The sequence below is a fragment of the Mauremys mutica genome, chromosome 12 (assembly GCF_020497125.1).
Source record: "Mauremys mutica isolate MM-2020 ecotype Southern chromosome 12, ASM2049712v1, whole genome shotgun sequence".
NCBI classification, from domain to species: domain Eukaryota; kingdom Metazoa; phylum Chordata; order Testudines; family Geoemydidae; genus Mauremys; species Mauremys mutica.
In genome coordinates, this window is record NC_059083.1 from 31,496,548 (window position 1) to 31,523,268 (window position 26,721).

At 57.5% G+C, this 26,721-nt stretch overlaps 1 pseudogene; it reads right to left on the minus strand.

Annotated features, from left to right (window-relative positions):
* Positions 1-1,115: 1,115 nt before the first annotated feature.
* On the minus strand, positions 1,116-21,023 carry LOC123345527 (annotated as a pseudogene).
* Between the last annotated feature and the right edge of the window lie 5,698 nt (positions 21,024-26,721).

The following is a 26,721-nucleotide window of genomic DNA, read 5'->3' on the forward strand; positions in this document are numbered from 1 at the left end:
TCGCCGTAATCCACCTAGAGACAGAAGGCCTCCTCATCGGCTGGATCTCTAGCTAGGGCGAACCCACGGTTATGGGGCAAAATAATACCCAGGGTTTAGCCGGGAATGGAGGCAGTCTACCCTCCTTCTCTAGTCTAGTGTGTGTTTTTTTTATTTAGGGGATGTTCTTATTAGGGGGGGAGGAATATGTTGTGTATTTGGTTGTCATGGTTTTTGCTGCTATGGCAACTGAGTTAGAGTATTATGGTCTGTAAATAAAATGGAGGTTTTGGTTAGCTGTCTGGTCTCTGGCCTCAAGTGATTGCTTCCTACTCCGGCTGCCCCAAGGATATAACACTAGGTTCTTCCGTTGGCAGGAGAAATTGATTATAGGAGTCAGGTATTTCTTTGGTGCAATCTGTATTAGTTACAAACAATATCCACACATTCCTGTGCCCTGAACACGGTACAAACAAACAGCAGCCGGCAGTTTCTTAACTCAGAACTCCATGTCTGCCTTTCCGGGGAACCCTGGGCCTGAAGCAAGCTCTGTCACACTGTTTCCTGCTGGGATCACACTCACGGCTGGTTCTCTTGGCTTTCTGCCTCACGCACACCAAGCTGCCAGGCAATCCCTCAGCCCCTGTATTTTCAGCCAACTCCAGGGAAACCCCGCTTAGGCCTGCTCTACACTTAACACTTAGATCAACCTGGGGATGTTATTCAGGGCTGTGAAACTTTGTGTGCTCTGAGTGCCACAGTTAGATCGACCTAACCCCCGGTCCAGACAACGGAATTCTGCCGGTGACCTTGATACAGCCTGTGAGAAAGGGGGATAAACTAGAGTGATGGAAAAAACACTTCCGGATGCATCTACACTATGGCACTTCAGTGACACAGCTGTAGCTCTGCTGTAGTAGCAATAATCTTCCTGAGTCCTGGTCTACACCTAAAACTTAGGTCAGCGTAGCTACATCGCTTAGAGCTGTGAAAACTTTCACACCATGTGTGATGTAGTTAGGTCAATCTAACACCTGATGTAGACGCAGCTAAGTCAAGGGAAGAATTCTTTGTTGCTCTAACTACTGTGTCTTCTGGAGGTGGATTTACTACGTTGATGGTAAAAATCTCTTTTATCGACCTAGGAAGTGTCTATGCTAGTCACTCATTTCTACTGGATATTGGGATGAATGCACACTCCACAGTCCCTGGGTCTGCTTCTCCCAAGCTCCCGCTTGGTGCGGAGCTTCCAGCTTCTTCCCAAACTGCCAAATCCCAATTAACTAATTCTGTGTCCCTGCCACCCCACATATGCCTGTCTCCAGCTCCGCATTAATACTGCCCCACAACCCCACATCAATTCTGCCCCCAGCTCCTCCACCAGTTATGACGCTGTAGCCCCCACATCTGCCCCAAGGCCCCTTTTCTCCTCTCATACCTGGTGCTGCAGGGAGGGAGGGGGAGGAGTTTCCAGGAGTCATAGAGCTAAGAGGCCAGAGGCTGGGTAGACAGGAGTCCTCCAGGCCATAGGGGCTAGGATTACTTGGCTAGAGAAACCCATTTTTCCATTCCATTCCTGGGGCAGTGATGGGATTGGCTTCTCTACCACACAGCAGCCTCCAGGGTCATAGAAACGGGATGATAGAAAGGCCACAGGGAGAGGTCACAGAGACAAGGGTGTGTGAGGCTAGAGAGGCTGATTTCAGGGCTCCCAGTGAGATATTTCCCCTGCCCCTCCCCTGCGTGTCTCAGGGACACAGGCTGAGCCGGGATCCTACCCCCACCCAGAGCCAGGGTCGGATTCTCCCCCCAGGGACGGAGCCCGGCGGGAAAGTGAAGATTGGGGCCTCGTCACCAGCATCGATAAATGTCACCTGCCCCCGGTCACAGTCTAGACAAACCCGGATCCTGCTGGGGGCCCGGCTCAGGGGCAGGGGGGTCTCAGGGGAGGTGAGAGCCTGGAACTGATCCCCCCACTGCTCCACAGCCCAGATCCCCCCCTCAGGGCTGAGGCTGATCTCTCCCTTCCTCCTCACAGACTCTCTGGCCACCCCCACAGCCCAGCATCTCCCATTCCCCACCTCCACCTCCCAGCAATGTCTCCCCAAGGTGAATCCTTCACAGCCCAGCACACAGCGCTCAGAGCTAAATCTCTCAGGGTTGTTGGGCAGTCGCTGCCATGTGTCTCCCCGTCTCACACGTTTCTGATCCTCAGATATGACGAGTTGGGGATGAGCCGTGTCTGGATCCAGAGTCACATTCGCTGGAGAGAGAATCAGAGCGTTAGGGGCAGAGCTCGGCCCTGGGGGAGTCTGGGGCCATTTCTCACACTCCCCAGCAGCCCCGTCCTGGCTGGGACAGGCCTGGATCCCAGGGAACTGCCTCTGTCCTGGACACCTGAGACTGAGCAGGGACGTCACTGCAGCTCCTCAGGGTAGTGATCGATCTATTGGGGATCAATTTATAGAGTCTAGTCTAGACACGATGAATCGATCCCCGAGCTCTCTCCCCGTCAACACCGGTTCTCCCCCGCCGCCAGAGGCGGAAGCGGAGTCGATGGGGGAGGGGCAGTATCTTAGCTCGACACCCGCCCCCCCCCTTAGCATAGACCAGGGCCTAGTGTGTTTCTCATTTGCTAACAGAAGCTTCAGCTCCCTGCTACCCCTGCTGGGGCTGCTACATTCCCAGGGGCACCGACCCAGCCAGGACGGCGTCAGAAGCTTTTATTGAGGAGGGAGGAGAGGAGGCTGGTACCAGCTTTATACCCCAGAGGGAAACTCCCTCCCCTAATGCAGCCTCCACTCCCAGGCCCAGGAACAGAGAGGAAGGTGTAGCATTGGGGAAGAGCCACTTAAGACCACAGAGTAGGAGTTGGCCTTGGGTGGGGGAGCCCCATCCCCATCCCAGAGAGAAGGGAGGAGCTGGCAGCATCACAGGGAGAGCATCTCTCCAATCCAGGAAGCAGTGAGCAGCTCCAGTGGGAGAGCCCAGCGCTGCCCACAGGAAAGGCAGGATGTTGGAGAACAGTGATGGGGAGACCCCTTGCACTAGGGCAGGCCTGCACAACTTGTAAGTCGCCGCGGGGCACATTACTCCAAAGAAAACAGCTGAGGGCCAAAACCCCCCGGCCCCGCGGAAACACCCTCCCCGCCAGTACCTCCCGGCCCGGCGAAAGCACCCTGCTCCAGCACCGCCCAGTCCTGCAGAAACAAACCCTCCTTGATACTTGATTTTAAATCAACCAGGGGCTCTCAGCTGAAGAGGTGGCTGAGAGCCCTCAGGGTCAAATTAAAGGGCCCGGGGCTCCGGCGGCTGGGGGAACCCGGAGCTTTCCGGGGCTGGGACAGGGATTTAAAGGGCCCAGAGCTCCTGCCTCTGAGGGGAGCCCGAGCCTTTTAAATCCCACCCACAGCCCATCCGCTGGAGTTGTGGCCAGGATTCAAAGGGCTTTGGGCTGTCCACAGCAGGAGGAGCCCTGAGCCCTTTAAATCCCTGCAGCAGCCAGGATTCAAAGGGCTCTGGGCTCCCCGCGCCTGTGGGCAGCGCAGAGCCCTTTGACTCCGGGCCGCGGTTGGGAGTTAAAGGGCTCTGAGCTCCCCGCAGAGCGCCGTGTGTGGGGGATTTAGAATCCTCCCGCAGGCCGCACAGTGAGGCTCCGCGGGCCGCATGTTGTGCAGGCCTGAACTAGGGTGAAGCAGAGGGATGTGTCAGCCCTCAGGGCAGAGAGCTTTGTTCAGGTGCTGCTCAGTGAGAGTTTCTGTTCAGCAGCGTCGGTATGAGCTCAGCACTAAGGTTGGTGTTAGGAGTGTTTGTGTGATGTCAGCTTTGCATCTCCCTAGGAGTTCCGGACCTTTAGTAGGTGTTGGGAGTGGGGCACAAGGTCCCACTACCAGTGGCTCTGCACACTCTGTGGCCCTGCCCCATTACTCCTCTTCCCACCAAGTCCCTGACCCCTGGCCAGCCTGAGAACTTGGTTGCTGTGGAGAGCTTCTAATCCTCCACCTCTGCTGGGTGGGTTTCTGGGGGGCCTAAGAGCAGCCCCCAGCCCAGGACCCCGCTCCCTGGAATGCGTGATGTTGGCTTGGGATCTCCCCAGGAGTTCCGGACGCTTGGTAGAAGTTGCGGGTGGGGCACGATATCCCACCACTGGTGGCCCCGCCCACTCCATGGCCCTGCCCCACTACTCCTCTTCCCACCAAGTCCTGACCCCTGGCCAGGCTGGGAGCGTTGCCTGCTGGGGACAGCCCTTAACCCTCCACCTGTCCTGGGTGGGTCTCTGAGAGGCCTGAGAGCAGCCCCCGTCCCATGTCCCTGCTTCCCGGGGTGCTCCACCCAGGGGAGGTGGAGGGTGCAGGGCTCCACAGTGCCACTCGGGCACCCTGGGTGGGAGCCCGGCTCTGGTTTCTGGCCTGGCCAGGGGCAGGGTCTCGGGGGAAGAGGAGCAGGGGTGGGGCCGCTGAGAGGGGCCAGTGCAGGGAAGAGGCTCTAATCTCACCCTGTCTGTGTGCTCCAAGTGGTTCCCCTCTTTTTCTCTCCAGTGCAGACGGCAGAGTGTCTGGAGGGGGAAAGGATAAGAGAGGTCAGATTTCAGGCTTCATATTTATAACAGCATCACCACTCTGATCTCCTATAACTGTGTTTTCATCATGACACAGAAAGAGACGGAGACACACTCAGGTATTTAATGTGAAAAGGTCTGAAACCTCTTTCCTCTCTCATTCAGACATCTCCCAGCAATGGACCCAACATCCTTGTGAACTCCCAACTTGTCAAAAGACATGAAATTGTAGTAAAGATCCTTGGGTCCTGATTCTGTCATCCCAGATCTGCTTAGGTTTCATCAGGGGAAGTTTGAGTCGCAAGACTGAGGTCCCAGTTATGCTGGTATGCCCTCAAGCTGATATTGGACACTGGACTATGAACTATTTCTGAAAGAACTCTTTAAAGCTAGAAAGCTCGCCATCTCCGCTATGAATCTGAACCTCGATGAATCAAACTCATGTCCGTGTGTATACTGATCTTTTAACCATACTCTCTCTCTTTTGTTTTTTAATAAAGTTTAGTTTTGTTAACAAGAAATGGCTGTAGCGTGTATTTGTGTAAGATCTGAAACATTTGTTAACCTGGGGCGTAATGTGTCTGATCCTTTGGGATTGGTAGAACCTTTTCTGTTATATGATGAAGTAAGTTTTTCAGAAATCATTGTATTTGACATAAGGGAAATGTTTCCTTAAGTGACCTTGTAATTAAGTGATGTGTTCATAAGTTCCCCTGTGGGACAAAGAGATGTTTCGACCACACAATGTGCTTAAAGACACCAGACACCCACAATGTGCTGCCCAGGAGCAGTTAGCAAAGTCCACAAAATCCCATGTGGAGAAAAGGGTCAAAGTGACCCGTGCACATCAGTGTGTAATGACTGGTAATGAACGAATCAGAAACGAGAATAACTTGAAAATAGCTTGGACAACAAAAGCCCTGCCAGTTAGAAGATACTTACAAGCATAACACACATGCATGTGTAGTGTATGAGTTATACAAGATACTTCCTATTCATAAAATTCAAAGGTGATTGGAAAAGAACTAATAAATATATACTCAGGATGTGTATGTACCTATTGGGTTTCCGGGAAACGGGGCGGGCAAAGCCCGCCCCATGCTAACGGAACCCCCCCCCAGCCTAAGGGGAGGTTCCACAGGGCCTCAGAAACCCACTAATTGCGGGGGACAACTAATAAAAACAGGGACAGGGGTGCAGTCAAAGGGTCATAAGAAGGGAGCCTGATGGGGACACCGAGCAGAGAACCCCGGACAGCGCCCACTGCTCCTCAAAGGCGTCAAGGGAGCCAGCGGACGCCACCCAGAGGAACTCCGCCCGGAGACGTGAACGGACTAAGGATCGGAAACAAGCCCCACAGTCGCAGGAGTCTCCATTGGCCAACCGCCTCTCCCTGGTCACGTAGATGGCCATTTTTGCCAGGGCGAGGAGGAGGTTGACCAGGAGGTCCCGCGACTTCGTGGGGCCACGGATAGGGAGTGCATGGAGAAGCAGGTGGGGGGAAAAGTGCAACCAGAAATGCAAGAGGATATTAGTGAGGAGCCGGTAGAGGGGCTGCAGCCTGGCGCACTCTACATAAACGTGCGCCAGGGTCTCCCTCACGCCGCAGAAGGGGCAGGTGTCTTGGACAGGGGTAAACCGCGCCAAGTACACGCCCGTGCTCACGGCCCCATGGAGGAGCCGCCAACTGATATCCCCGACGGGCCTCGGGACCAGGGTGGAGTACAGGCTGGCCCACCGGGGGTCCTCACCCTCCAGAGGTGGCAAGAGGTCCCGCCACTTGGTGTCGGGGCGGGACACGAGGGTGAGGAAGTGAAGGGTGTGGAGCACGAGCGCGTAGAGCTGCTTCCTTGGCGCGGTTTGGAAACGGACCGGCTGCAGATCGTGCAGCCGGCTGGCGGAGAAGGGGCGGGGGGGCCGGTCGGGTCTACGGGGCAGGGGCCCGATGAAGAGGTCCGGAGGGCTCGGGGTAGGGGGTGGGCGGGGCGTGCCCTCACGCAGGACCCAGTCGAGGTAGGCCCGAGCAGGGGGCGGCAAAGCGGCCTTCACCTCCTGTAGTACAAGCCGGGGCGTACAAGGTCTGGAGAGCCCCATCCACCAAGCGAGCGTCAGGGGATCCAGCCAGTCTCCCCGGTCGTAGTCCAGGAGGTCTCTGACCCTGGTGGTTTCCGCCAGGACCAACCTCTGGCGCACCGCGGGGGACTCCGCCACCTGCACACGGAGCTAGGGGTTGTGTAGCAGGGGCTCCGCGAGGAGATCTGCCCCCTCGGTGGCCGCCACGGACCTGGTCGCAGAGAACAGCTTCCAGGTCCGGAGGAGGTCCTGGTAGAAGACCGGCAGCCCGGAGAGGTCTTGCGGAAGGCCCCTCGGATGGAGATAAAGGAGCTGCCGGTCATATCGGAGCCCTCGGAAGCAGCGCAGGAAGGCATGTTCCAGGGCTCTCCATGCCGGACTACCCGCACCATAAAGGAGCCTCTGCAGTGCCTGGAGGCGGAAGACGTGGACCTGAGTGCGCAGGCACTTCAGGCCCTGCCCTCCCTCCTCCAGGGGTAGGTGGAGCACCCCTGCAGGGACCCAGTGCAGTCCTGGCCAAAAGAACTCCAGAACCACCCTCCGGAGGTCGGTCAGGAACACCGGGGCCGGGACCAGGGTGTTGAGCCGGTACCAGAGCATGGACAGGACCAGTTGATTGAGCACCAGTGCCCTCCCTCGGAGGGAAAGGCACCGGAGGAGTCCTGTCCATTTCCGGAGAAGCTCCGCCACCCTGCCTTGCAAACCTTGCCAGTTCTCCGGCGGAGAGGGATGCGTGGCAGAAAGGTAAACGCCGAGATAGAGCAGCGGACCCGCGCTCCACCGGATGGCCTGAAGCGCGGGTGGGAGGGAGCTCGCCTGCCACCCGTCCCCGACCACCAGGCCAGAGCTCTTGACCCAGTTGACCCGGGCGGAGGAGGCCGCCGAGTACACGGCCTGGCAGGCCTCCACCCGCGCCAAGTCGCCTGGGTCCTGGACCACGAGGAGCACATCGTCGGCATACGCCGACAGGACCAGCCGCAGCTCCGGCTCCCGAAGCACCAACCCCGTCGACCTCCTGTGGAGGAGACAGAGGAAGGGCTCGATCACCAGGGCGTACAGCTGGCCCGAGAGGGGGCACCCCTGCCGCACTCCCCGCCCGAAGCTGACTGGCTCGGTCAGGGTCCAGTTGAGCCTGACCAGACACTCCGCGGAAGCGTACAGCACCTGGAGAAAACCCACAAACTGGGACCCGAAGCCGAACGCCTGCAGAGTGCCCAGGAGATACCCATGGTCCACCCTGTCGAACGCCTTCTCCTGATCCAGGGACAGGAGGGCGAACGACAGACCATCCCTGCACCCAAGCTCCAAGAGATCCCGGACCAGATACAGGTTGTCGAAGATGCTACGGCCCGGGACGGTGTAGGTCTGGTCTGGGTGGATCACATCCTCCAGCACGGCCCCCAGCCGCAGCGAGATGGCCTTGGCTACGATCTTGTAGTCTGTGCTGAGGAGCGAGATGGGACATCAATTCCGTAAGTCGCGGAGGTTCCCCTTCTTCGGCAGTAAGGCGAGCACGGCTCGCCTGCACGAGAGAGGGAGGACCCCGCTCCACAAGGACTCGGCCCAGACGCCGACCAGGTCCGGGCCGAGGACGTCCCAGAACACACGGTAGAACTCCACGGTCAGCCCGTCCATCCCCGGAGACTTGTTGGTGGGCATGCGGCGGAGGGCTTCCAAGAACTTCCAGCGCGGTCCCGGTCGCCCGCGCTGACTGTCGGGAGCCCGTCCCAGAGCACTCTGCAAGCGGCAGGATCGGTCGGATCCGGGGAGAAAAGGCGCGCGTAGAAGGTGTGGGCCCTCTCACACATCTCCGCCGGATCCGTGAGGGGGGAGCCGTCCTCCGCCATAAGGCAGGTGACGTGCTTCTTGGCCCCCCTCCTTTTCTCCAGGGCGTAGAAGTAGCGGGAGCCCCGATCCATCTCCCGAAGGAGGCGGATGCGGGATCGAACAAAGGCGCCCCGGGCCCGATGGTCTTCGAGGACCCGGAGCTCCTCCCGCTTCTCCCGGCACGTCCCGCAAAGGGATGGATCCTCGGGGCTGGCGGCCAGACGCCTCTCCAGCTCTAAGACCTCCCGCTCCAACTGCCCTATCGCCGCATCCCTCCGTCGGCTGGCGCCCCGGGTGTAGTCACGGCAGAAGAGCCGGGCGCGCACCTTCCCCACATCCCACCACCGCCGCGCCGAGGGAAAGGCACGCCGCTGCCCTCGCCAGGCCAGCCAGAACTCCCGGAAGGACGCCACGAAGCCCCCATCCTCCAGCAAGCTGTTGTTAAAGTGCCAGTAGGCTGGTCCCGGCCTCTCCGCACAGAGAGAGGCCGTTACGGTGACGAGGTGGTGGTCCGAAAAAGGGGCCGGCCGGATGCTGGAGGACTGGGCCCGTGAGAGATGGAAACGTGACAAATAGATGCGGTCCAACCGGGAGCGGCACGACCGATGGGCTTCCACCCGGACATAGGTGAATGTGGAGGCATCGTCCGGGTGGTGGTCACGCCAGACGTCCACCAGGGAGTGATGGGTGACAATCTCCCAGAGGACGTCCGCGGCGGCCGGGCTCTGCTCGGTCCCCGAGCGGTCCCACTCCTCTAGGACAGTGTTGAAGTCCCCGCCCAGGACCAGGCACTCACGAGGATCCAAGGAGCCGAGGAAGGCGGACGCCTGCTGGTAGAACTGCAGCCGCTCCGGGGCCGATGTCGGGGCATAGACGTTGACGAGGTTGACCACGAGCCCCTCCATGCGGACCCGGAGGTGCAGCAGGCGACCCGGCACAGCATCGGCGACCCCCAGCACCTCGGGCCGTAGGTCGGGGGAGAACAGGGTAGCCACTCCAGCCCGACGGGTTGTGAGATGGCTGAAGTAGACCCCGTCCCCCCACTCCAGCCGCCAGCTAGCTTCGGCGGCCGGATCCGTGTGGGTCTCCTGCAGGAAAACCACGGAGTACCCCCCCTCCTGAAGGAAGGAGAGCACCTGGCTCCTGCGGAAGCCCACCCTACAGCTCCGGGTGTTCAGTGTGGCAAAGGTGACGAGTGCCATGAGGAGGGCTGGGGGGGATCCTCGTCGGCAGGGGCGCTCACGGCCCCTGTTGGGCCGCGCAGCAAACCGTGGCCCACCCCGAAGGTGAGCAAGGAGTCACGGAATTTGCGCACTCGGTGGTAAGCCGCGGCACCCTGCTTCCCGGTCCTTTTGCCCTCCCCCATGAGGGCCCTCGTGGCTAGGAGGATCTTGTGGAAGTCCCCCCAGCGCTGGAGAGCAAGCAGGATCTTGTTGCGGGAGCCCCGGACGTCCTCCAGGAACTCCTGCAACTTCTCTCTCAGCGTATGGGGGGGTGGGGCCTCTGGCGCAGCCTCGTGGCCTACTGGGACGGGCAAGCAAGGGGCGGACCCTGGCTCAGTGGGGGGCGGCGGAGGGAAGAGTGCAGCTCCTAGTGGGTCGGGACTGTGGAACTCAAAGGCCGCTCCCTGGGAGTCATCCTCCGGGAAAGGGAAGGAGACAGCTCCAGGGGTGGCAATAACATCATGGGAGGTGGAGGGGGCAGGGACGGGGCTGGGAGTAAGGGCAGGGCTGGGGTCAGGAGCAGGGGCGGGGGGAGGGACAGAGATGGGACCCTGGGCCGCAAGAGCTGAACTATCAGTGGGTGGCTCCTCGCGGCCAGGCACGGGGGTTTGAGGGGTAGGGAGGGGGTCCCCAGTGACACCGGGCTTGGGCTCAATGGCAGGTAGAGCAGCCTCGGCGCAGAGAGATGCAGAACCCTCAGGGGGGCCCCCGCCCGGGAAGGAGCTCGGTTGCCCCGCACCACCGAGGGACACCCCTGGTAGCCCTTCTCCCGGCCACGAGGCACCGGCCATCACCTCAACAGGCTCGGCGGCCAGCAGCAGGGTGCCGTCCACAGCCGGGCAGGTCGAGGGGTCCAGGGGACCCTCAGAGGCAGGAGCGGACACAACAGGAGGGACGGTGGAGCATGGGGAAGGGGAAGCTGGGGTGAGGTCAGCTAGGTCAAGGCCCATTAGCAGAGGGTCGTCCTCCCCCGGGGTGACCGGGGTCAGACCCAGGGCCTCGATTTCTGTGAAGATGGAGGGGAGCTCACCTCCCCCCACCCCGGGGTCCTCCCCACTCGCGCCCGAGGCGACGCTCACCTCGGGTATTGCAGGGGGTACACGCGGCAAGGGAACAGGAGGGGCCGCAGCGGAGGCCTCCGCAGGGAGGGACTGCGGAGGAGGGATGGTGGTACCTTCCAGTGCTGCCACGTCTTCCCTAGCCGTCATTGGCAGATGGGTCAACCCCGTGGGCATGGCGGAAGGCTCAGTGTCTGCAGCCCCCTTTCTGGTCTTACGGGGGGCTTCCGCGTCAGATGGCATGAGCGGAGTCCGAGCCTTCCGCTTGCCCCGCTTACCCTGTACCTGGGTCCAGCCCTCCATGGCATCGCCTTCGGGCTGGTCGACAGTGGTTGGGTTGGGGGGCAAGGAAGCCAGTTTGGGGACTCGGAGAGGCACTGGTGGGACAGCAGGAGGGAGGGTAGAGTCCCCCTGGGGAGAGCCCTCCCCCACGCCCGGCAGTACCCCTGCCGCACCCTCCTCCACAGGCCCCGCCAGAGTGCAGGCAGCAGAGGCGGGGCTCTCCCGCTCGTCTGGGCGCACTGGAGGACGTACAAGCAGGAGCAGTGATGGGCTGAGGAGGAGGAGGGGTGGCTCTGGGCACCGGGCGGGCAGGGGCGCCGGCGCTGATGGGGCCGGCACCCTGCTGGGGCTCGGGGGTCCCAGACGCTCCCCCGTGCCAGGCCAAGGGGCAGTCCCTCCGAACGTGCCCCGTCGCCTGGCAGAGGTAACACCGGGCCTCCCCCGTCGAGTAGTGCACCCGGTAATGGGCCTCTCCGCCACGCGCCGCCGGTGGCAGTTGAAGCTGCACCTGCTGGCGGAACGAGAGGACGTGATGGAGGGCGGGGTCTTTGCAGCCCAAGGGGAGAGGGCTCACCACGGAGATGGGCTTCCCCAGAGTAGAGAGGGAGGGTAACAGGGCGGCATTGGGCAGGAAGGGAGGGACGGAGGTCAGGACCACTCGGACACCCAGGTCCTCCAGCGGCTCCAGGGGGACGAACACGCCCCCCACAGCCAGGCCCTTCTCCACCGCCTCCTGGGCGGCGGCCTCCGAGGCAAGGAAGAAGACCACCTTGCCGTACATTTTGGAGGCCGCCACGATGGCCGTGGGCCCCACCACCCTCGCCAACGCCCGCACGTAGGTCTCCACGTGGGGCAAGGAGCGTACCAGGAGGCAACGGACGCCGTGCTTCCGGGTCAAGGTGGGGAAGGGGCCCCGGCCGCTGTAGATGGTAGCGGAGGCGGCGGTCGGGGGAGATGACATAGCAGCAGGCGGGGGGAACGCCGCCACCTGGGCGTACGCTCTGGGGGCCGAGGGAGGGGCACCCGCAGAGCTGGTGGAGGGGACAGCGGGGAGGGGCGCCGCGGCCGGTGGCGGGGCCGCGGCAGCGGTGGCAGGCTCCGCCATGGAGGGCTTTGTCTTCCTAGCGGGGCCCTTTCCCTTCTTTTTGCCCCGACCCTTTCCGCCGGCTGGGGGGGCTCCCCCAGAGGCGGAAGGGGCGAGGGACGTGGCAGCAGCAGAGGGCACCCCGTCGGTCGCCGCTGCCGGCGCCTCAGCGGGAGCGGTGGCAGGTGGTCCGGCAGCGGCGGTTGAGGTCGAGACTGGGGTTTTTTTGGAGGGAGCAGATGAGGGAGGGGGGCAGGCGTTGTCCCAGGGGTCCCACCCGCCGCGTCTCCCGCCATGCTGAGTGGGGAGGGAGGGAGAACACCGGAGAAAGCTGGGGGGGGGAAGAACAGGTCAACCACTCCTCCCTGCTAGGCTGTGGGCAGGGGAGGAGGGTGCCAAAATGGGGGAGGGAGGGCAGATACGGGGACTATTAAGGACTCGGGGGGGGGGTCAGTCACCGACACGAGGTTGAATTCCGGCTCCTCTAGTTGCACTAGGGGAGGGGAGGGGGAAACAAGAGCAATGGGGGGTGCAGGGCAATAGGTGCAAACTCAAACAGGGGAGAGGCACAAGCGCACTGATGGGGCTATGGGCGCACGAGGGGAGGGGCTAATCAGGGTGAGGGGCCGCGGAGGGAGGGGAGCAACCAGGCTGGGAGTGGGGCAGAGGGACCAAGGGGCTGGCTCCAGGGCTGGGGCAGGACAAACAAAGCTTCAAAGGGAGACGGGCGGGGCAGGCAAACAAACTGAAGCTGGGCGGGGGGGAGGGGGGGAAGGCAACAAGGGGCAAAGCTAGGGGGCCCGTTGCAGAGGGGAAGGGGTCAGTCCGGGGAAGGGGGGGGTGCGTGCACCCACAAGCACTTGTGCACAGTCAATGGCTAGCTGGCTGCCGCTGGAGGCCCAAACGGTGGCAATAGGGCGTGGCAGGCCAGGCGAGCAGCTGAGTCCCAGAGGCAGGAACCGAGGCAGATGGTAAGGGGCCTGCGGGGGTGGTGGAGGGGGCAGCGGTGGTGGTGGGGGTTGGGGGGGGGGACACAGATGGACCAGGGGGCAGGCTCCACGCCACACCCCCTGCGCCCCCACAAACACAGTCTAAACCCCCACCACTAGAGCACAGTTAAAGAGTTACTCAGTCTTTGGTAGCCCCCTCCACAGTGGTCTTCAGAGTCCTGTGTGCTCCCCAGCAGCCGGTGGTCTTCTCAGTCCTCTTCTCCCTCCTCCTCCAGGCTCCAGCAGCTCCCCAGGTCAAACACAGCTCCAGCAGCAGCAGCAGCTCCTCCTTCTCTAGCAGCCCCGGTGGCTAGGCAGGAAGGACCCCCCACGGGTGGTAGCTGTAGTGGTGGTGGTGGTGGGGTCCTGGCTTCTCCCTCTAGAGGTGGGGGAGTGGGGGCTGGCCAGCAAGGCCTCCCCCACCCCTCACTCACTCACCCAGCAGCAGTCTAGGGAAGGAGCACTCCAGCCAGCAGCAGCAGCCCAGGAAGGGAGAAGGAGCTCCAGCCAGGAAGGTAGCCAGAGAAGGGGGAGCACTCCAGCCAGCAGGGCAACCCAAGCAGACAGAGCACTCCCGGTAGCAGGGGGGACCCCTGCTCCTGCCCTGAAGGGGTTAAAAGCAGCCCTGGGAAGGGGCTGTGGCAGGAGAAAGCAGCCTTTAGGCTGGGCTGATTGGGGAAGTGGCTGCAGCTGGGGCCATGCCCCAAACTGAGCAACAGGGCCTTATGAGAAGGCCAGGGAAGCCAGAAGCCCAGTCAGTCTCTCTCTGCATTCAGAGGGAGATGGGCCTGGCTGCAAGGATCTAGACCGGGTACCTGAGTGGAGCAGGGCTGGGGAAAGGCAGAGGAGCTGGGGAGCTCCAGCCTGGAAAGCCCCAGGCTGTGCCCTAGCAGAGGGCTAACAGGTACTGGGGGTTGCAGGGGGCAGCCCAGGGGTAGGCCAAGGCAGCAGGTCCAAGCCCTCCTTGCCAGTGATGAGTAGGCTGATACTGCAGTCTGCCCCAGGGTGTGGGGCTAGACAGTGACTGGCAGCAGCCATACACTGAGGCAAGGTGGGGATAGAGGGTGGGGGTTCTCTGAGGAGGGGAGACCCTAAGAGAAAGGGGTTACTGCCGGGGGCAGCACCCCATGTAAAAGGGCACCAGGTCCAGGGAGGGACAAGGGGACCAGAGGACAGGCGGATCACTGGCCTGCAGAGGGCGTTCCAGGGCTGGAACGAGCTAATTCCTGGAGTCACCAGCAGGAGGCGCCGCAGGGGTGAGTCTGACCCGTCTACACGTGGTGGAGAATGCGGGCAGTTGCAGTCCGCCCCTGATACAAGGGGCCAGGGCAAGGACTGCGGGAAAGTTGCCTGGAAGAAGAGCTGAGTCCAAAATGGTGGAGAAGAGGAGCAGTTATTGGAGGGCCTGGGCAGCCCATCTGGCTGAGTGGCAGAGAACATTGCTCTGACTGCTTTGGGTGTGGGCACCCAGACCTTGTACGAAACCAGATGCTGGAGGCGAGAGGCCAGGGCCTGGACTTAAAGACTGTTTTGCCTGTGTGCGACAAGGGTACTTGAAAAGGGAGGTGGGGGGCCCAGACTTGTTGGGCCTGTGGGCGGCCGGGGCACCAGAAGAGGGAGTTCCGGTATAGGACTCACAGGGCCCAGGCGAGCCCTGGAGGAAGGGCTGCACTGGAGACAGACCATGGACAGACTCAAGTGCCCCCTGTGAAGCCAACAGGGGGGCTCAAAATGTGTTGGGCCTGTGGGGAACCTGGGCACAAGAAGAGGGAGTGCACTCAGGGGACTCACAAGGCCCAGACTAGCCCTGAGGTGGTCAGGGGTGGGCACTGGCTGTGCTGCCTCTGCCACAAAGGGCACAAGCCGCCTAGTCCCCAGAGAAGTTGGGGGAGGCCGGAGGACCAGGCTGGGTCCAAGATTGCCCCAAAGGAGGGGGTGGTGATGACCAAGGTCCAAAAGAGGGGACTGTCAGAGGCAGAGAGGCCCCAGACAAACCGGGGATCCCATGGAGGAGCTGAAAAGGCTACCATGGGAACCCAAACCCTGGAGGAAGGAAGAAGGCTGCTCCAAACACTGGAGAACCTGCAAGCAGAAAGGGATTCCCTGCGGGCCCAGCTGAGGAGAAAGCTGGGCCGGTAGAGCTCCCCCACCAGTGGAGGGGTTATTGAGGTGGGGGGTGTCTAGCAGGGTGAACCCCTACACCTTCCCTGAAGGGGTTAAAAACAGCCCTGGGAAGGGGCTGTGGCTGGAGAAAGCAGCCTTTAGGCTGGGCTGATTGGGGAAGTGGCTGCAGCTGGGGCCATGCCCCTAACTGAGCAAAAGGGCCTAATAAGAAGGCCAGGGAAGCCAGAAGCCCAGTCAGTCTCTCTCTACATTCAGAGGGAGATGGGCCTGGCTGCAAGGAGCTAGACCGGGTACGTGAGTGGAGCAGGGCTGGGGAAAGGCAAAGGAGCTGGGGAGCTCCAGCCTGGAAAGCCCCAGGCTGCGGCCTAGCATTGGGCTAACAGGTACTGGGGGTTGCAGGGGGCAGCCCAGGGGTAGGCCAAGGCAGCAGGTCCAAACCCTCCTTGCCAGTGATGAGTAGGCTGATACTGCAGTCTGCCCCAGGGCGTGGGGCTAGACAATGACTGGCAGTAGCCATATATTGAGGCAAGGTGGGGATAGAGGGTGGGGGTTCCCTGAGGAGGGGAGACCCTGAGAGAAAGGGGTTACTGCTGGGGGCAGCACCCCATGTAAAAGGGCACCAGGTCCAGGGAGGGACAAGGGGGCCAGAGGACAGGCGGATCAGCGGCCTGCAGAGAGCGCTCCAGGGCTGGAACGAGCTAATTCCCAGAGTCACCAGCAGGAGGCGCCGCAGGGGTGAGTCCGACCCGTCTACAGTGTATAATACATCAGACATTGTAAGGAGCATCATAGGAGAAATGCATCATGACCTGCCTATGCCCCAGGAGAAGGTAACTGGGCAGTATTTCTTTCAGTATGTCTGTCATTTCTTACTTTAACAGTAATTGTAATGGCAAGCCATGCTTTTGGAACAAATAACGGGTTGAATTAATCAGTCTGAGAGTCTTGGATCCTAAGTGTGTGGTATTCTCATCCAAACATTAAATGGAAGCATAATGTAATTATGAACCAATTGACCGGAGCCATTCTCTTTCCACAGCCTCAGACACTGATCCCAGTTTCCCCTCCTAGATCCCTTCTAGGTACCTTTGAACTTCCTCAGAGCCTCCTGTAGCGCAATAGTTTTCTGGGAGAAACCACTGACTCGCTCTTCCAGTTCAGGAGAAATCTCCTCTGGCTGCTGCAACTTCCTCTTCTTACACCTATAGAGAAACAATTTCATGTGATTACAGTTCATTGTGAGATTCATTCTAAGTGGTTGCTAGGGAGTCGCTGCTCTAATGGGCCTGAAGTTAGAATTCTTCAGCTTCTCCCAGCTGCAGAAATCTGTCCCCTAGGAACTAGACTGAGGCACGAACTCCCACCTCCCCAGCTCATTCCACACAGGTCTCCAAACAGTCCTCGGGCGGGAAAGACTCTTGACCACTGCTGTCCTGTGCTGAATGTTAACCAGGGCCCCAGCAGTGACAGGCCCATATTCCATCTCCACTATCCTGAGGAGGCCAGTCCCCCAGGGATGTGACATCTCTGGGAAATACTTGAGGTCAGTCCTTCCCACTGAATGGAGAATCCCAGAGTTTTCTGTGCAAAGGTGAGAACCTCAGGGTGAAGTTGATCAGAGAGATTTGTATCTAGAATGTGACCTTCCCCACACATTTTGCTGTACAGCCCGGGGGAGATGTAGTGCTAACATCACCATTAAGCCCTTTCCCAGTATTGTGAAGTGCGAGGGGGAGTGAGAGGGAGCTATGTACCTGCTCAAGGTGCTTCTGACATCCTAGAGGAGAAGGATAGGGAGAGAGAGAGAGAGAGAGGAAAGACTGTCAGTTCCGTTTGATTCACACAGAGGATCCCAGGGAAGGGATTTTGCAAATATGGGGAAGAGAGGCCCTGCCCTGATCCCAGGGCCATGGATTCCCTGAGCTAATGGGGCTTTTCCATCTCTAAGATCTTTGTCTGTAACTCTGCAAAGAACAATAGTCACTCACGTGTCAGCAATGCACACGCCGAGTTACACTCAAATCTCTGACTGCTGGCTCCAGTGCTTATGATTCAGGAGCCCTCCCTTCCCTGTGTGGGGATCTGGGATGTTTCTAACCACAGGTGCCGGCTTCTAATTGTCCCTGGAGGTGCTCAACCCCAGGCCCTGCCCCGACTCCGCCCCTTCCCCAATGCCACACCTCCACCCTCCCTCTTACCACTGAGGCAGGTGGGAAGTGCTGGGAGGGAGGGGGAGGAGTTGATCGGTGGGCATGAGGCGCTGGGTGCTAAGCACCTACTAATTTTTTTCCATGGGTGCTCTGGCCTTTAAGCATTCATGGAATCAGTGACTCTGTTTCTCCCTGTCTCACCTGCAGGAATTCACTCACTGGCTTCTGATACTTCCCCTCCAGCTCACTGATCAGCTCATTAAGATGGGAAATCTCCTCCCAGAGTTTGGTGACTTTTTCATTCTGGATCCTCACAATCTCCTCATCCAGCTTCTACAGCTGGGCCAGCAGGAGTCGCTCTTGTTCCTTCAGGAACTGCCGCAGTTGCTGAAATTCAGACACAATCTTCCGCTTTTCGGTTTGTGTTTGTTTCTGTACGAAAATAGGGCAAGGGCTGGTCAGGGACATGGATGGAGCCTGGGGTCCTTTCACAGAGAGCTGAGTGTGCAGGAGGGAAAACTTAGTTGAAAATCCTGATTTCGGACATTTGACTTTACCCTAGGGAGAGGATTCTCTCACAGCTTCCCCTTCAGCCCCTGTCTCTCTGAAAGGGAGGTTTCCATGTCTGTCATGTTAGCATATTATGTCATTCATGGTCTCTGGGAATTCAGACCCAGAGCAGCAGGAGGCAGGACTCAGCACTACACTGACAGAGACACCAGGGGAGAAAAAAGAAAAAAACATGTTAATGCATGAAATGACCAGACCTAGTGGACAGCACTTCACGGGGACATTCAGTTCACTTGGGGGGGGGGTTCTGGGCAAGTTACAAGACCTAGACATTAACTGATTAGCTGAAATGGAAGCTTAGGGCTTGTTTATGCACAAATCTAACCCAGTAATCCATGATCAGGGAGAAACACACACAAGGCCACGTTCACCAAGGCCACACACAGGAATCTGCCTCCAAACAGACCTCCCACTGGCAGTCCCTGCTGGTTCATAACAACAGGCACCTACCAGATACTCCTGGCTTTTCCCCTCTCCAGTCACTTTCAATCCCAGCAGCTTTTCTCGCTCTGCCCTCAGAGTCTTCAATTGGGTCTGGATTTTTTCCTGAAGAAACAGAAATGATTTGGGAACTTGAATTTGAATGGTTGAGAGGGGTGTGGAGCTTTTCGTGTTTTTTCATCCAAGATGACTGTTGGTCCTAATCACTTTGACATTAGGGCCACCAAGGAGATGAAACCTTATCAGTGCAGACTGGGAATGTGTCATTATCAGACTCGTTACCAGTTCAGATTTAGTCTTTTTTAGTAATTAGACAGAGATCTCAATTAGAACCAAGCTTTATTGGTATTTGTGAATTGATGAGTGGTACAGAGCATAACAGGACATTGGAGTCACATGGGGGTGAATCAATAAATCTGTTTTTGAGGTTTAATGAACAAAGTGATACAAATCCCAGAAGCCACCAGGGTTTCAATATGGGCTGGGATTTCAGCCCTGAAGCCCTGGGGACTTCACTGGTTGGGCTGAGCTGGTCTAGGCACTGGGGCAAACCCCATGAGACGTCGGGAGGCCATTTGTCTGATTGGAAGCTGCACAATCCCAGTTTTGTGGAGCACTATTCATGTCTGGTAGGGTCCCAGCACTGGGTGTGGCTTCGTCCGGTGAAAAAGAGGGAAAAGGAGACCAAGGATGCAGGAGGACACCAGTGAGGGTGGGGGCAGGGGTGTGAGTGGCACTTCCATGCAGAATGATGCAGGTGGGGTCGAGCTGACAAAGGCGGGGGAGGGCCCAAGCAGGCTGATCGATTCAGATGTGGGAGGGCCCCATGCAAGCAGGCATGGGGATGTCCTATATTCTGGGGATGCCTCAGGGCCCCTCCTAATGAGGCAGATTTGTATAAGGGACTGTTGGGGTTTGCCCCAGTGCTGCCCTAAACCCTTTCCGTGGCAATGCCCTCTGGGTGGGTCCCCACTGTCCCATTCCCTGGTAAAGTTCCTGCAAACAGTGCATTCTGGGAGACTTCAAAAGGCTGCATTATGGGACTAATGGAACCACTCTGGCTGGTCCTTGCCCACGTACACAACAGAACAGGTCAGACTGGCACTGGTCAGCTCCAGCCTGGGGTTGGTTTTGCTACAATCCAGTGTAATCCCAGTGGTACTTGACCTGGACCTGAGCTGTCTAGAGCCCTTTTGTGTGCGGACTGAAGGTGCTCAGGGTCCCACACAGTGTTTAGCCCAGTGATCTCCTCTAGTGCAGACTGGTAGCATCTGAGTTTAACCCCTCATGGAGCAACACAGGAGTTCAGGTTCCCCCTGGGAAACCTGGTATCCCTGGTGAGTCTGGGACTTTTCTCAAGGAGTCTTTTCCTCCTACTGTCCACATGTCATCATTGCTCCATGCTCCTGAGGGGACAGTGTAGCCTAGTGGTTAGGGCACTGGGCTTGGCCTTGGAAAAATGGGCGTTTATACCCAGCTCTGACACTAACCTACTGAGTGACCTTGGACAAGTCACTTCCCCTCTTTGTGCCTCAGTTTCCCCTCCCACCTTTTGTCTCTCTTGTCCAGTTAGACCAGGGGTGGGACAACATGGGAGCGGGGAGGGGTTAGCCTCCTCAGCCAGGAGATAAGGGGACTGCCAGGATGTGCCTGTGGCTGGATGTGGCCCACAGGCCATAGTTTGCCCACCCCTGAGTTAGACTGTAAATGGCTCAGGGCAGGGATTGTCCCTCACTGGGTTTTCTACAGCCCCCCCCCCTCCCCCCCCCGCCTACACAATCGAGGTCAGATCTCATCTGGGGGCTGTAGGGGCTGCTGGGATGCCAATAACAATAATAAACACTGTGACACAATCAGTAATAACAGCCACAGCTTGTAACTCCCCCTTCTCCGGTCTGAAGGCAGCACTCCCACACAGACTGGCCTGCAGCTCTTGTGAATCAAACCTCACTGGTCATTTAATAACTTCCGGTCTGCAGAGAGTTCCCTTAGTTCACTGGTGGGAGCTGGGTTTGAAAAGGTTTCAGCTGCTCAGAGAAAACTTTCCCACATCAGACAATTTTTAAATCGCTCTCTTGCCTTTCTTGGCAGGCTGGAGTATCATTAATTTGTACAGCCTCTTTCATGCAATGAAGGCTACACACAGCTGAGCGACACAGATACACCCGTCTCAGGAAACTTGTGATGCTATTAACTTTGGATTTCAATTCCAGGTTATTATCCATTAGACGGGACAGCAGTTCCCTACCTTGTACTCCTGGGCAGCCTCCTGGATGGGGACCACCGTGTGAGCGCGGTGAGCCCGGGATCTGTCGCACACCACACAGATGGGGGTTTGATCCTCTTCACAGAACAGTTTCAGAGCCTCCTGGTGTTTCCCACAAACCCCGTCCCCTCCTCTTCCCTTTGCTGCCTGAAAACTCAGTCGCTTGGCGATTTCGACCATGTTTGCCAGCTGCCTGTTGGGCCTGAGGTTTCTCTGTTGCACAGTTTGTCTGCACTGAGGGCAGGAGGCGGCTGAATCGGATCCCTCCCAGCACTGGCTGATGCAGGCTCGGCAGAAATTGTGCCCACACTCCACGATGACAGGCTCTATGAAATACTCCAGACAGAAGGGACATGTCACTTCCTTCTGGAGACTTTCCATGGGGTTCTCTGCAGCCATGGCTCCCTCTGGGCAGTTTGTAACAGGCTTTGTTTCAAATTCCTGAATTCAAACTACGCCCCACCTGCAGCAGCAAGGGGGTGTTTCCCTTCCTGGAACTGACTCCTGCTCTTTGTTCAGTTGGAAGGGGCCTACCTGTAAGATCAGAGCCCTGGAGGTTGTGGTGAAAAATTTACCACTAGGGCTGTGGTCTGGCAATCAGCCCCTGTGCTGGTGGGGAGGGTCACTGGGGCTTCACATGGACGTCAGCTCTCCCTGTGAGCATGAGCCTGCAGGAGCAGGGTCTGTGTGTCTAAGGAGCGATGGTCAGACTTGGTGGAATTCTTTCTTGTTTTATACTATATAATTTTGACAGATAATGCTCATTTTAAGCAATTTTTATATTTATTGTAAACTTTCACAGTTGCACAAAAATCCCGGTTTCAGCATTTCATTCCAATTGTTACCAATTTAAATGTTCACAGCTCTGGGAAATTATGGGTGGAATCAGAGAATATTTCAGTCAGACGAGAACTATTTAATGACACTGGACACTGAGACGCAAAAAGTTGAAGCTTTAGAACTATTAAAATAGTCTGTGAGTAGGTAAATCTCCTCCCTCCCCCAGCAGCTCCCCCAAGGCAATAACCCAATTCCTCCCCCCCCCCACCACACGGACTGAGGCTGAAAGCAGGGCCGGTGCAACCATTTAGGCCAACTAGGCGGCCGCCTAGGGCGCCTAGTGGTTGGGGGTGCGTAAAAGCCTGCTCAGGCGAGGAGGTGGAGTGGAGGTGAACTAGGGGAGGGGCGCGGGGAGGGCTGCCCGCAGTAACGGGGGGGGGGAGGGGAGGCGCACAGGGGAACCGCTCCCCGCCCCAGATAACCTCCACTCTGCCTCCTCCGCTGAGCACATAACCCAGCTCTAAGTCTCCTCCAATCGGCGCCGCAAGCCTGGGAGGGGAGGAGAATTAGAGCGACGCGGCGTGCTCAGCGGAGGAGGCGGAGCCGAGGTGAGCTGGGGCGAGCTCCCCAGGCGAGGTTAGCTGCAGGGCGGGGTAGCTGCTGCGGGGGGCTCCCTGGGCGGCGGGGAGGTGGGGGTGGCGGGCTCCCTGGGTAGGGGGCGGCGGGCTCCCTGGGTAGGGGGCTCGGTTAGCTGCAGGGGGGGATGGGGTTAGCGGGGGGCGGGTGCAAGGTGGAAGTTCCCCTAGGGTGCAAAACTTACTTGCACCGGCCCTGGCTGAAAGTCCATCTGATGGGAGCTCAGGGGCCTGTGGAATGTGCTGGGATCTCAGCCTGGGCCCTAGTGGGGCAGGTGACCCTGTAACACGACCACACCCAGCAAGGCCCTGCCCCCATTTTCTCCCTGTTTGTCAGTCCCAGCAGAGAGGCCAGGGACTCAGTGCTGTACTGAGACCAAGCTCCTCCCCACCAGGTGAGGGCTGGGGCCCAATGGCCGAGGGCAGCAGGTGTGAGGGGAGCTGGCACTAGGGGTCCTGCACTGCACAGGGTGTGCGATAAACAGAGAGCTCTAGGAGTCCCTGGTTCAGTGCTGGGTGCACTGGCCAAGAGAGCCGCCATCACCCCAGTTCTTAGCCTGGCGGCTCCTTCTTCTGTTTCCCTGCACAGTCTCCCCAGCTCTCGGGGACTCCTGGCTCTCTGCAGATGGCAGTGGGTGTGAGGGGAGCTGGCGCTGGCGCTCCTGCGCTGTACAGGGGATGGGCTAACCAGAGCTCTCCTGTCCCCAAGGTTCTCAGGCCACTTGTCCAGCCTGGCTGCAGGAGGGGTTCTGGGGACAGACAGAGGGGGCCTGGGAGAGTCTGGGAGGGCAGCCACCTGGGAGCAGACATGGAAATCCAGCGGTGGTGAGAAAGGCAAAGGGGCAGGTGCTCAGGGCTGTGTCCCTTAAATATTCACAGCTCATGTCAGTGAAGATGCTGATTGGGTGCTCACTGGTGGTTGGACAATCAAAATTATAATTCAACGTGCAATGGATCTTAGTAATTGGTGTCAAACAATGACTGAGAAACATTCACCAGCCACTTCCCCAGAGATGCCAATAACCTGAGTGTTAATAAACTTCTTTCGCAAGCAGAGACCCCAAGGCACAAGAAGATCCCACGCCCTGATCTGGTGCCTCTTGAAAGCAGAGGAAAGATTCCCACTCACATAAAAGGCTTTTGGATCAATCTCTGAGTGACTTGGTCAGTCACCCTGAGTGCCAGTCACTGCACCCCAAAACTGGGTACTCTGCACATGTAGTGCAGCGGGGTTGGGGAGGTGAAATCCAGCCCCATCCTGGACCCGGGACATAGGGCCCCAGCACAGCACAGACTGTGCACCCTAAAGTCAGCCCCTCCCCCAGCCTGTGCAGGGGTCGGGCCACTGAGAGGGGCTGGCACTGGGAAGAAGCTGGCACGGCGGGCAGGGGCTGTTCCTCATGGGGAGGAGCTGATCAGCTGCCCTGCCTGAAGCACAACCACTGCCTGTGACACTCCGCACCTGCCCAAGGCTTGCAGTGGCCTCCTGCCCCCAAACTGTGCCCATGTTAAAAAAATGGGCAGGCCCCAGTGGCCTTACCACCATGGCCCCTGGTCTTCCCTGTTCCAGTGCCCCTGGATGTCCTCACTGCTAAATGGGCTAGTTTTAGGGCTTTGTGTCTTGGCCACTGTTGCTTTGGTTGGTAACTTTAGCTACAATCCCAGGGAGATGTTTGCACTGGAATTTTCTCGTAATTTAAAGACAATCTTCTCCTAAAATCTCACCCTGTCTGAATGGTCCTAGGGATTTCCCCTTTATCTCTCCAGTTTAGACAGCAGAGTGTCTGGAAGAGGAAAGGAGAAGAGAGGTGAACTCCTAGAGCTGTGTTTTCATTATGACAGAGAAATAGACAGAGACACAATCGGGTATTGAATATAAAAAGCTTTGAAACTGTCTCTTTTGTCTCTCACTCAGGCATCTCCCAGCAATGGAACCAACATCCATGAAGCCTCACAACCATCCCAGGACAGACAATCTGTAAGTGAGATTTACTTTTCCCTCATCATCCCCTCCCACCTCTCAGACTCCAGTTGGTTTGTCTCATTCACTTGCTGCCTTTTGTCATAACCAAACCCAGATCATGCAAAGACTTTGGCATAAAAATAACGTTTCCCACTTGGGTCCCTTTGACACTAACGGGATGTTCAGAGTGCCATGGACCGCTGGCTGCAGCCCCCCTGCACCACTGGGATTCCCCTTCCAGGAGACACTGGAGCTGCTTCTCCTCCAGCAGCTAGTCCAATCTGTCCTCTTGCTGCTGCAGCCTTACTGCTATTGGCAGTGTGCTCACTCCAGCAGTGTCAGCATGTTTACATGCACCCATCTGGGAATCACACCTCCCAGGTGCTGTGTAGACGTGCCCTCACCAAACTAGGATATTCGCAATGTAAATAGGGTCTGAATGAGCTCTCCCCTGACACCTAGTGATGAGCTCGGGAAGAGGACTTCAGGAGCTGCCCTTGTGTGCATGAACACACCCACGCTGCCTCCGTGCTCAGCATGATGGGACTGCTTTGCCCAAACGATCCCTTTTGGCTGGTATTGGATCACCAGTCAGTTTGTTATTGGGGGCAGAGGTAGGCAACCTATGGCACGTGTGCCAAAGGCGGCACGCGAGCTGATTTTCAGTGGCACTCACACTGCCGAGGTCCTGGCCACCGGTCCGGGGGGCTCTGCATTTTAATTTAATTTTAAATGAAGCTTCTTAAACATTTTAAAAACCTTATTTACTTTAAATACAACAATAGTTTAGTTATATATTATAGACTTATAGAAAAAGACCTTCTAAAAATGTTAAAATATATTACTGGCATGCAAAACCTTACCTCAGAGTGAATAAATGAAGACTCGGCACAGCACTGCTGAAAGGTTTCCGACTCCTGTACTAAAGTGTTCCTGTCCTTGTTGTGTGAATCAAGGGCAGCAGGACTGTGCTTGACATACCCTGATTGAGGGGCTCACCATCAACTAAACAGCGCTTGCTGCACAGGAGATGTTGGTGCCAAAGACAAGTGGAGGTGTGAGAAGGTGGTGAGATATCTGTACTAGATAGTATAAGCCCTGGATGCTCTCCAATCCTTTCTGTGTCCACTGTATAATAATAGAGCTGGTAAGATTCAATGGGGTGTTTTGTTACATACCAACAGATCTGCAATCACTGATTGTCAGGTCTAAGGTCTTTGTTGGGAGAGTTTCTCTGATACCATAGACTGCCCTGTCTGTGAACCAGTGAGGCTCCCCCACTAGCACTGAAATCACTGAGAGCTGTGCTAAGTGGTATGAGTTGAAGATTTCCCACAGAGTATAGGGCAGCGAGCCAATAACTGGCTGAGCAGCTGGTGTGGTGATAAGTAGAGCTGTGAGTGGCTGGCAAGGCATCCGGTGCCAGAGCAAATGTCTGGACAGTGGAGCAAGCAAGATTCACCGCCCACCACCACCACCACCAGGGTGAGAGGTGAACTCTGCAGATGCACCTCTAAATTCTGGGTCTTCACTGTGAGTGTTGCAGAGGGAGAAGGGGTGGGCACGTTAAAGGAAATTTTGGTTGCTTGAATTAAGAACCTGAGACAAAAGGTCACTGCCCAATGTATTCCAGGGTGATTGTTTTGCTCATGGTTTTATGTTTATTAATCCAACTTGCAGCGTTTTTCCAAATGAATGCTGTGTGATTTCCCTCCTTTCATTCAAAGGTTCTATTCTACACTCACACTCCGTGCTTGCGAGAGGGGAAGTATTGCCTCTAAAGGCACCCAGGGGTGGAGCTGAAGGGTGATTTCATGGTAAATCCTCTAAGATTTATGTCATCGCAATCTAAAGGTCACAGCCGAGCCCCTTCAAAACACAAGCTAAGAGCTAGAAAGAAGAGTTTAGGTTTTAATTTTGTAAAACTCCAAACACAAAAGGGAAAGTAACAATCCAACCCATTCCCCACCCCAATCCACCATCCTGTTCCAGCTGCCTCAGTCTCTTCTTGTCATTTTGTCGCCTTGAGCCAATACCGAGTTCATTATCAATGTGTTGACTGGGTCCGCTGGGGGGAAATACAAGCCAGGGATCCATGTTTGGGTTTTGTCTGACTATGAGCAGAGGAGTATGAGGCCGGAAAAACGGGACAATGGGGACTGCTCAGCACACAAAGCTGGACATGCTCAAGTCCACAGTTAGCAGCAATCTGCTCCTCTGCACAGGCTCTTTGCTGCTGGAGCTCCCCGCAAATGTTTCCTACCAACGCATTTGCCTCCACAGGTCTAGATTCTGACTGTGGTTGTCCCATTGCTCCTTTGACCTGAGCAGTTAGCCAGTGTTTGGGGCCTGGCTAGGTTCTTCCATTGGCTAGACTACACTGAACCCACCACCCAGCCTAGTCCATCCCGGAGCCCAGGACTGAGGGCAAATGTCCCCACACCCCCAGGCCACCTGTTTCCACTCCTGGTCTCTCCCAGAGCTGCCAGCGAGTCTGTCTGGCTGCATCAGGCGGGATTTCAACCGGACACCCCGTCCCGGTAAATTCACCCCTGTTTTGCAACCACTCTGCCCCAAGAGCACCTTCCTTCCCTGCCCTAGAGCTGCTGGATGACTAGAAAGCTGAGCTGGGCATTTGATTGATCTGGAGTATTATCATGCCCCCCCTTAAAAAAAATTAATATCCACACAGCTTTGGGGGTATAGCCCCCCCCCTCCA